General features: G+C 36.6%; 1 pseudogene; it reads left to right on the forward strand.

Moving 5' to 3' along the window:
- The first annotated feature begins 278 nt into the window (after nucleotides 1-278).
- Nucleotides 279-3,396, forward strand: LOC132650996 (zinc finger protein 431-like; annotated as a pseudogene).
- The last annotated feature ends 8,863 nt before the right edge of the window (nucleotides 3,397-12,259 follow it).

Raw genomic sequence — 12,259 nt, forward strand, 5'->3', positions numbered from 1 at the left:
GTTTTTCTCTTTACTCTCTCTCTCTCTTTATCTGTTAATTGACATTTCTCTTGTAAGCCTATATCCTACTAAAAGGATGCAGAAATTAGAGAGGTGAACCTCACTGTTGAGTTTACTCCGAAAAAGAGTTGGTGATCACATTACAACTTGTGTGTCAGAAACTAAGTAGAAGAGCCACCAGAATACATTGAAAATATTGTAAAAGAAGGATACATTTCCAGTATTCTAAGTATCATACTTTCTGTTGTACATGTGTGTGGATATTTTAGACTGCATTGACCTACAATGATGTGCATGTGAACTTCACTCAAGAAGAGTGGGCTTTGCTGGATCCTTCCCAAAGGAATCTCTACAAAGATGTGATGCTAGAGACCTACAGGAACCTCACTGCAATAGGTAGGGCAATGAATTTTCTTTCCTTATTAAAATATGGGGAAACACTATTCATTATTGATGTGCTTCTGTAATTTCTCTTGAGGATAAGGAAGAATTAGATGAATCGATCTTTGATTGACCATAGATCACGACTTAAACTTTGTATTATTTCCAATAATAAAGCATACATTTTCTGTTACTGTATTTTAGGTTACAATTGGGAAAGTCATAATATAGAAGAGCATTGTCAAAATTCTAGAAGACATACAAGGTAATTTTCATTGTAAGCTGATATGAATATGGTTCTGAAAAAAATTTTAATATGTTCTGGAAGTTTGAAAGAGAAGGGACAGTGTAAATGATCAGTTTTAAGTGTATTTATTGATGATGACTAACTTGTTACTAAACTATGTACGTCCACGTTAGGTATTTGATGTGTGTTTGCAAGGCACTCCTCTAAGAAAGAATGCAAGGAATAATACTCACACAAGATCAATGATTAAATTGTTTACTCATTAGCGCTGAGGTAAAACTGCAATTTGTTTAGTATCCTACAACTCAGATATTGCCAAATGTATTCACAGTAAATAGGTGATGAAAGTATATCCAAAAGATTATACTAATCAACTCATCCATAGTAAAATGGGGTTACTCATATACTTGTAGTAATGTTGCTAAGTTTTGTGAGAAGGGCAGTTTTTTAGAGTCAGGAATGTTGTTGTGGAAAAACCATAATCCCTATATCACATGTCTGTGATGAACAAAAATCAAATGTGTGAATGCATCATGGAACCATGTCATTTATTATTATTCTTTTAATAATTATATCATATATCACAATGAGTACAAGTCATTTTAATGTGTGTATATTGAAAGAAACAATGTACGACCCAGAACAACTAAAAGGTATAGTAGCCCCCATTTTGAGTGGATGTTTAAAAATTGATACCTATTGTGCTTTACATGGGCTATTTAGAGCTTCCAGCAGTACAAATAATGATGCAGAGGCTTTTTAATATTTTAAAGCTTAGGCAATTTACTGGGCAGATTCTGAACCTTTTTTTTTTCCCTAACACAAACCTAGCACAGTGTCTGAATGCATGGCCAGCTCTACTTCTTTGTTCATGGTCATGTCCATCTGTTAACCTCACTGTCATGTTGGTGAATGGTGTGTCATTTGCTTTCTTCTTCCCAGCAACCCTTTCTCACTCAGAAGTTCTGTCCTGCTTTTTGCGCCTTGCTATCACTTGTTAGCTCTTTATTATTTCCAATAGATAAGTAAGGAAGGGCAAAGGTTTACAAAATATACGACAGGTGATCAGCCATAGAACTAACAACACTATGATTTCATCAGTACTTAGCTGATTGCTGGCTCAGCAAAACAACCAGTAGAGGAGAACACTGTGAATGTAAAAATAATGATGAAAACTCAAAATGTAATTATCCTTTACTTTTAATTCAAACTGCAAAATTAAGTCATGTGGCAAAAACGTCCATTAGTGTAATGAATGTGGAAAAGCTGTCATATGTGCCAATTATCTTTGCAGGTATGAAAACAATCAATGTGCAGATAAACTCCCTGAAGATACTCAATATGAAGTCTTTGCACATCACAGTAGTTCCCACACATGTAAAAGTATGCATACTGGTGTGGACCACTATGAATGTAGCCTATATAGTAATGCCTTTGCAAATAAAAGTCATATCCTAAGACATAAAAGGATACATATAGGAGAGAAACCTCATGAATGTAACCGATGTGGTAAAGCCTATGCATCTAACAGTGATCTCCTAAGACATAAAGGAACTCACACTGGAGAAAAACCTTATGAATGTAATCAATGTGGTAAAGCCTTTGCATGGAACAGTGATCTCCAAAAACATAAAAGAACTCACACTGGAGAGAAACCTTATGAATGTAACCAATGTGCTAAAGCCTTTGCAGATAACAGTAGTCTCCAAAGACATAAAAGAACACACACTGGAGAGAAACCTTATGAATGTAACCAATGTGGTAAAGCCTTTGTACGTAACAGTCATCTCCTAGTACATAAAAGAACTCACACTGGAGAAAAACCACATGAATGTAACCGATGTCGTAAAGCCTATGCATCTAACAGTGATCTCCTAAGACATAAAGGAACTCACACTGGAGAAAAACCTTATGAATGTAATCAATGTGGTAAAGCCTTTTCATGGAACAGTGATCTCCAAAAACATAAAAGAACTCACACTGGAGAGAAACCTTATGAATGTAACCAATGTGCTAAAGCCTTTGCAGATAACAGTAGTCTCCAAAGACATAAAAGAACTCACACTGGAGAAAAACCTTATGAATGTAACCAATGTGGTAAAGCCTTTGCAGATAACAGTCATCTCCTAGTACATAAAAGAACACACACTGAAGAAAAACTTCATGAATGTAACCGATGTGGTAAAGCCTATGCATCTAACAGTGATCTCCTAAGACATAAAGGAACTCACACTGGAGAAAAACCTTATGAATGTAATCAATGTGGTAAAGCCTTTGCATATAACAGTAAGCTTTTAGTACATAAACGAACTCACACTGGAGAAAAACCTTATGAATGTAATCAATGTGGTAAAGCCTTTGCATGGAACAGTGATCTCCAAAAACATAAAAGAACTCACACTGGCGAGAAACCTTATGAATGTAACCAATGTGCTAAAGCCTTTGCAGATAACAGTAGTCTCCAAAGACATAAAAGAAATCACACTGGAGAGAAACCTTATGAATGTAACCAATGTGGTAAAGCCTTTGCATCTAACAGTAATCTACGAGTACATTAAAGAATTCACACCGGAGAGAAACCTTATGAATGTAACCAATGTGGTAAAGCCTTTACACAGAACAGTAATCTCCTAGTACATAAAAGAACTCACACTGGAGAAAAACCTCATGAATGTAACCAATGTGGTAAAACCTTTTCACAGAACAGTCAATTCCTAATACATAAAAGAACTCACACTGGAGAGAAACCTTATGAATATAACCAATGTGGTAAAACCTTCGTAGATAACAGTGTTCTCCGAAGACATAAAAATCCATGTTGCAGAAATCCTTATGAATATAACTAATGTCATGAAGTCATTTCATGTAAGACTTATCTTGAACAAGAACACTTATTGAAGTGAAACCCTATGAATATGACCAATGTGTGAAAAAGTTTGCATGCCATAATAATCTCCATGTACATATAAGAAGCACACTGGATAGAAACTTTTTGAATGAAATCAATGTGATAAAGCATTTTGATGTAATAGTAATCTCCTATGACATAAAGAATGCATACTAGAGAGAAACCTTATGAATGTAACTAAGGTGGTGAAGCCATTGCGTGTAACAGTAGTCTCCTAATACAAAAAAGAACTAACACTGGAGAGAACTCTTATGGATGTAATCAATGTGTGAAAGCCTTTGTATGTAACAGTCATCTCCTAATACATAAAAGAGCTCACACTTGAGAGAAACCTTATTAATGTAACCTATGTGGTAAAGCCTTTTCACATAACTGTCATCTAATGAAAACGTGCTGTTCACAATCATCTTCAACATCATGAAAGGATTCATACTGGAACGAAAGACTATGAGTGTATTTACATGGTGAAGCTACTCCACATTTGTATAATCTTTGTCATCATGAAAGAATTCATACAGAGAGAAAATTTATGAATGTGTTAAAATGGGAGACCTTTACACATATCTATATTCTACATCCTCATAAAAGTTTCAAAATGGAGAGAAAAATCTGAGAATATAATCAATATGGTAAGGCTTTTGTGTTCTTCTATTCACTGAATCCAATACAACTCAAATAGGTCAATACAGATGAAAAAAAATATTGTCATCCAGTTTGATGAAGGACACATAATGTTGAACTGTGATGCCTACCCATCCAATGAGCCAGAAAGTTACAGAGGTTCTGAGCTTGAAAATCATAAACATCTTTAGCGTTTTACAACTGAATTATTTCCATCAGTCATGGTTTAGGCATATGGGATTTGTTTATGTCTTTGAGGAAGTCACCTGATGCAAAATGTAGGTTTAACAGTCAAAACATTCATATCCATTTGTTCTTTTGTGGTTAGAAAAAGTTATTATGTTTTAGGATAGAGAATCTGTGGTTTGGGTCAGTCATTTTAGTTAGGGGACCAAAAATCATGGTATGGAACAGTCATGTTTTGGGCAACAAAAGTTTAGGAATTAAAGTCGGTCAGCTATTGGGAAGTCTACAGGTTTCTTAGGGACTATGAACTTAAACTTATGTTCACCTTATAAATCAATGAAGGCTGGTAACTAAAAGGAAATACTTAGGACAAATTGCTTTTTCATGTTCCCACATACAATTTGCTTTTACGTGTAGTACATATCAAAGTCATGTTCAAGTATACAAATGGTCAGATAGTAGAGAGAAACCTTTCACATGCCTTCATGTGATAAAGCCTTTTCTTAATACAGTCATCCCCAAATACATAAAAGAACACACACTGCAGTGAAACCCTCTCAATAAGCAATGTGGTAAATCCTTTTCATAGGGTTTTCTTTGAAATCATTAGAAAAAGACATGCTGCAGAGAAACCCCATGAATGTAGTCAGTATGGTAAGGTTTTCTGCTTCATGCTACCATTATATAAGAGTAAAAGCCTTACTGTGTGGGCTACATCTTAAAGCCTTTGCATATCACAGTAGTCTTTGAGAACCTAAAAGAACTCATTCGGTTGAACATCTATTAGAATAAAAATTTTGTTAAGATCTTTGACCCACCAGGTTGCATTCAATTACACTAGATTATTTTCGAGAAAAATTCTAGCAACAGTGTATGCATGCATTTATGACATCCATCCTTATTTTGTTTCCAATTGAAATCTCATGGACCAAAGGCATATGAATTGAAACAGTAAGATAATATGTTTTTATTTCACAATTCACTTCAATTACATGAAATAAATCATCCAGTTGTAACATTTATGTGTGCGTATTAGTGCATTTTCTGTGACCAAACACAATGTCTAAGGCAACTTCCAAATATGTTGACTTTGCCTTATGATATGGTAGAGGATATGTGATCACTTTAAATTGGGCAAAACAAGTGTCATACATGGCAGCTAAAGTAGGAAGCTTGGAGCTCACAACCTCCACCTACAGCATGAAGCAGAGAGTGGGAACTACAGAAGGTATGCAGCTGAAAACTATCAAGCCCACCCCAAATAACATACTTCTCCAGCAGGGATACATTTCTTAAACATTCCCAAATGATACCACCAACTGAGAAGGATTAATTTCTCTGACTTCAAACCTACGTGTTTGATTTCTGTTACATGAAAGAATTCATGATGAAGAAAACATTTGTAGATAAGCCTGTAGTTGCCGCCAACATATAAGTAAAACATTCATGAGTAAACATATATTCAAGAATTTGTTTTAATTTCCCTTATGTGATATGTTATGGTGTATACGTGCTAGTGAGAGTACAACTTATTGCTATTATGTACAACATCTCATATGTAAGTTCTTAACATGGAACACAAAGAATCTCATACTGGCCCTTATTTAGCCTGAAAATATATTTACGTATCTGCTAGTGTGTGAATCTGTATATACAGCAGTACAACTATAGAAACATTAGAAAAATCTGTAGCAGTGATATGGACTACTCAGGGATTGATCTCAAATCATCAGGCTAAACTAAATTTACCCACTGAGACAATTCTCTGACATTCACTTGCAGGTTTGAGAAAGTCTTAAGAACAAGTCTTTATTCCTAAGAAATAATGTGTCTTTGTCTATCCATGTGCCTGTCCATTCTAGTTTCCATGTAGACTAGACACACTAATTTTTCTCATACCAGGAATTATAGAAAGTTGTAAAAAAGCTGATGTAGGTCTTGGGAATGAATTTGTCTTAACTGCAAAGCCATGTATATAGTACTGTAAATATCTTAAATCTTAGTATATCATCTTGATGTCAGGAAGTAGAAAATAATTCATAGAAGAGAGCAATCTTATTTATGCAAAAGCGTTTATTACTTTGGACATAATAAATGTATTTATTTCCAAGAAAAGTAATTATTTACCATGTTCACTTCATTGTAATGGAGGAGATCACCAATTGTGGTTGTGGTCTAAATTTTGAAACATTGGAGTAGGTATTGAATTTGCTGTGTGTATAGCAAATCCATTCACAGAAGTTTTATTAGGTTCTGATATTCATTCTGTGGTGGCTGTTCATGTTCTAATGCATTTCCACTTGGTTATAGGAATTTTACTGCTGCAATGCATAGAATGGAATCCCCATCCTCTATGTGGTCCATTGCTTATTTATATCAGGCAGTGTGAGATCATAGTTTTCAAGGAAGTGTCTATGAGAACTTGTAATTTTTTTAAATGTTTTCACAAGTTCATTTAAGATGTTGGTTTTTAAGCCTTGCTTGAATATAAATAATTAATTGATGCTTAATAGTATGTGTGTACATATGTATGTATATATTGTTTGAAGTTTCATGCTTCTGCATGTTTCCCATATTTACTATATGGTACTTCATCTTGAAGTTTTGCCTTCTTAGAGATTTATCTAGAAGTGATAGTTAATGTAACAGCAACAAGATTTATTTCAAAAAGGCATCTTGTGTGTGTAATGGACTATTCATTCTTAGGCTATGACAGCTATATGAAGAATGTGTGATACTCTATGGGATCTCTTTTGGTCATGGTTATATGTTTTTCAAGTTTATGTTGTCTCTTGCATACCACAAGCACTCCCCACTAAGCTCATTGAGACTCATAAAACGTACTTGAAAAATTACATCAGTACAATATTGTCTTCTATTCTGATTATGAATATATTGTCATCTGAGGATGGAAGAAAATGAAATTATTTGAATAATAAATGCTACTTGCAAATGAAAATTATACACTCCTGTCTTGTTTTGGAATGTTAGTTATTTCTTAGGAGTAAAGACTTGTTCTTAAGACTTTCTCAAAACTGCAAGTGAATGTCAGAGAATTGTCTCAGTGGGTAAATTTAGTTTAGCCTGATGATTTGAGATCAATCCCTGAGTAGTCCATATCACTGCTACAGATTTTTCTAATGTTTCTATAGTTGTCTTGCTGTATATGCAGATTCACACACTAGCAGATACGTAAATATATTTTCAGGCTAAATAAATGCAAGTATGGTCACTGGCCAAAAGATTCTTTGTGTTCCATGTCAATAACTTACATATAAGATGTACATAATAGCAATAAGTTGTACTCTCACTAGCACGTATACACCATAACATATGTATGTGCACACAAACACACTCCAGCATTTTTAAATTTTTTTATTTCATTTTTATTGATTACAGTTTATTCACTTTGTATCCATGCTATAGACCCCTTCTTCTCCCCTCCAAATCTCCCTCTTCTCTTATGCTTCTCCCCCAGTCCACTGATAGAGGAGGTACTTCTATCCTTCCATCTGAACCTAGTCTATCAGGTTTCATGGGGACTGTCATCATTGTCTTCCTCTGTGGACTGGTAAGGCTGTTCCCCCTGCAGGCAGAGGTGATCAAAGAGCCAGGCACTGAGTTCATGTCAGAGACAGTCCTTGTTCCCATTACTAGGGTACCCTCTTGGACACTAAGCTGCAATGGGTTATATCTGTCGGGTACTACATTATCTCCATTTGTGGTCCTTATTTGGATTATGAGTCTCCAAAAATCTCTGTGCCCAGATTTTTTCATTCTATTTCTCTCCTTGTGGAGCTCCTGTCCCCTCCAGGTCTTTCTATCTTCCCCCTTGTTTCATTAGATTACCTGTACCCTGCCCAAAGGTTGGTTATGAGTCTCAGCATATGTTTTGATACTCTGCTGTATAGAGTCTTTCAGAGGCCCTATGTGGTAGGTTCCTGTCCAGTTCCTTGTTTCCTACATCTTCTGATATCCATCCCCTTTGCCTTTCTGAATGAAGATTGAGCATCTTACCCAGGGTCCTCCTTGATTTGCTTCTTTAGCTGTGCAGATTTTAGGATGATTATTCTATATTATATGCCTAATATCCAGTTAAAAATGATGAAATTAACAAAGGAATGCAGCCACTAATAGATGACTGAAATTATTTGTAGAATTTGAAGTCTTATTACTGTTCATTAAAAGGAAAATGGTTCCTTTGTACATCTTATTTTATCCTTTAATTCCTTGATTCAAGTATAGACCACTTAAAAATCATAGGTTGGCTCATAAGTGCATGTCTGTCATCCTAAACCTAGGTTTCAATGGCAGGGTGATCTCTCTGAGACTGAGGCCAGACTGTTACACAGAGTGTGTTCTCTGTTTGTTTGTTTTTGAGACACAATTTTCTTGTGTTGCTTTGGCTGTTCTGGACTCACTTTGTAGACCCAGCCATCCTCATAATCACATAAAACTGTCTGCCTCTTCCTGGTTGAATGCTGGGATTACAAGTGTGTGCCACCATGCCCAGCTCCACAGACAGTTCTAAAACAGCCATGGTTATGTAGAAATGTCATGTATCAAAATGATTTCAAAATGTAAACTATATTTCAAGTTATAGATGTTTTTTTCCTGAGGTATAGTGTACACAGGGATGCTAGAAATTTTCTGAATTTGTGTTCTCTGTCATTTGTGTAAGTGAGAAATATAGCATTGAATTATCCCCTCATTGATCAGACATCATGATTACCAGATGGCATTGCCTCCTGAGCAATCTAGTTTCATGGCCTCATTTACTTCATTTTCAGTTAAGAACTTGTGGTCATAATCTCAGGGGCATTTCTGTCCATTTTAAAAATTTTACACATATTTCCACCTGGCTTTGAGCAAAGAGTGCCTTTTGAGCTCAGATTTTACATTTTTATCACATTCAGAATAGGACATAATTTAGCATGGTTCTGAATAGAGAACCCGTATTTGAACATATCCATATGCCCTAAGTTAAATCCCAGTGCTTGCTATGTTGAAGAAAACCATTGCTTTGGAAAGGACTCTTATGTTCTTCTTGCCAGGAAAATATCTTTCTCAGGTCTTGTGTCTTGGCTGGTGTAACAAAACACCAACAACACAGGCTCTAAGCAACAATCAATAAATGGGACCTCACGAAGCTGAAAAGCTTCTGTAAAGCAAAGGACACTGTCTACAGAATTGGAAAGAATATAAAGTTCACTAACCTTATATCTGACAAAAAGGCTAATATCTAGAATATATAGAAAACTCAAGAAGTTAAACAGCAACAAATCAAGTAATCCAATAAAAAAAGGGACACAGAGCTAAACAGAGAATTCTCAATAGACGAATGACAGAGAAACACTTAAAGAAATGCTCAATGCCCTTAGTCATCAGGGAAATGCAAATGAAAACAATCACGAGATTTCACCTTACAGCCATCAGAATAGCTAAGATCTAAAGCTCAAATAACAATACATGCTGAAGAGGATGTTGAGAAAGAGGAACCTTTCTCCACTCCTGGTGGGAATGTAAACTTGTACAATCACTATGGAAATCAATCTGTCACTTTCTCAGACAATTAGGAATAGTGCTTTCTCAAGATTCAGCTATACCACTCCTAAGCATATATCCAAAAGTTGCTCAAGAATACAACAAAGACATTTATTTGTCCAACCATGTTTGTAACAGCTTTATTTGTAATAGTCAGAAGTTGCAAACAACCCAGATGCCCCTCTACTGAAAAATGGATACAAAAATTTTGGTAAATCTACATAATGGAATATTATTCAGCAATAAAAAAATAAGGAAATCATGACAATTGCAGGCAAATGGTGGGGACTGGAAAAGATCATCCTGAGTGAGGTATCCCAGAAGCAGAAAGACACACAGGGTATATACTCAATCATAAGTGGATATTAAATATATAATATAGGATATACATACTAAAATCTGTACAACCAGAGAAACTTATGAAGGAGGAGGACTCTGGCTAAGATGCTGAATCCTCATTCAGAAAGGCAAAGAGGATGGACATCAGAAGAGGGATAAAACAGGGAACAGGACAGGAACCTACCACAGAGGGAATCTGAAAGGCTCTACCCTGCAGGGTATCAGAGAAGATGCTGAGACTTGTAGCCAAATTTTGGGCTGAGTGCAGAGCACTTCATGAAAGAAGTAGGAAATAATAAAACCTGGAGAGGACAGCTGCTCCACAAGGAGAGCAAGAGAACCAAAAAATCTGGGCACAGGGGACTTTTCTCAGACTAATACTCCAACCAAGGACCATTGATGGAGATAAACTAGAACCCAGCACAGATGTTGCCCATGGCAGTTCAGTGTCCAAGTGGATTCCATCGTAATGGGAACAGGGACTGTCTCTGATATGTGTTGATTGGCCTGCTCTTTGATCACCTCCCCCTGAGGGTAAAGCAACTTTACCAGACCACAGAAGAAGACAATGAAGCTATTCGTGATGAGCCCTGATAGACAATGATCAGAGGGAGGGAGAGGAGGACCTCCCCTATCAGTGGACTTGGGGAGGTGCATGTGTGGAGAAGAATGAGGGAAGATGGGATTGGGAGAGGAGGAAGGAGGGGGCACAGAGGGATTCAAAGTTAATAAAGTGTAATTAATAAAAAATAATATAAAAAATGGAAAGAAAAAAAAGACACAGAAGCTCTCATTGGTCAAATGACAAAACAATTTGAACATCAAAATGATCTGCATATCTATGTCCTCCCAAAATTCCTATGTAGAAGTCTTGAAACTCAAAGTAACAGAACTGCAGGAGATCTTTGGGAGGTACTCAGGTATGGGTGGTGAAGCCCTTGTAAATAGGTTCAGAACCTTATTGAAGAGATCCTATGAAATCATGTGGCCCTTTAGAACACTGAGTTTAAAGTGAGAACATGACTGTAGACAAGCATGCCCCCAAGTACACCTTATAATTTAACTTTAGACTTTCTAGAGTTTACAATTGTGAAAACTAAAGCCTTTGTTATTAATCATTTGTCACTTAGCCCCAGCAGACTAAAACAAACAATAACAGTCTAGTCAGCTGCAGAAGGCACATAAATCATGAATCCATATTGATGTAAGTGTATGTCAAATGCATTAACATTCTGATGTGGACCAAGACACAGAGTGTTAAGGTACTCATGGGTGTACATTTATTAACACTGTAGTAGAAAAGCCTGGAAAACACTGATTACAAGTAATGAAAGTGAAAGTATGTACCACCTGACAGGACACAGTGTGTTACACTTTTGTGATACCTTGGTCCCAGTTTATGCATTGATCCATGAGAACACAGAGAGCTTAGAGAGAGTCAACAAAAATAACAAACCTGGGATATTAGCCGTATCTTACAGGATAACCACGGTATAATCCTAAATAAACTAAATAACATGGAGGGTAGAAGAGAGGATACTTGAATCCCCCTAAGAAGGGGACAGACATGGGAAGTGGAGGGAGAGAGGAAGTCGGTGGGAGAGGGGGTGAAAAGAGGAACACGATGGGGGATCATATGTTGGAAAAGTGTGGATGGGGTGAGAGGGCTAGGAGAGAAGGGAAATTGGTGTTGCAGCATCTCTGAAATAAAATGAAGACCTGGAATTCTGGAGGTACCTAGGAAAATATGGGGGTGTGAGTCTGGCTGAGATGCCGAGCAGCAGGGATATTGAGACTGACGTGGACACATCTTGTAGCCAGTGGAGGGAGGGAGACACCAACCAACTGGCAAAACCCTTGACACAAATTTGTCAACTACAAGATATGCAGGAATAAAAGACAGAAGAGAGATTGAGGAAATGGCCAACCAAAGACTGGCACAACTTGAGACTCAACCCATGGGAGAGACCCAAATTCTGGCACTATAATACTCTGGTATGCTTGTAGACAGAAGACTAACATAACTGCCATCT

This window comes from Meriones unguiculatus, assembly GCF_030254825.1.
Source record: "Meriones unguiculatus strain TT.TT164.6M chromosome 13 unlocalized genomic scaffold, Bangor_MerUng_6.1 Chr13_unordered_Scaffold_37, whole genome shotgun sequence".
NCBI classification, from domain to species: Eukaryota; Metazoa; Chordata; class Mammalia; order Rodentia; family Muridae; genus Meriones; species Meriones unguiculatus.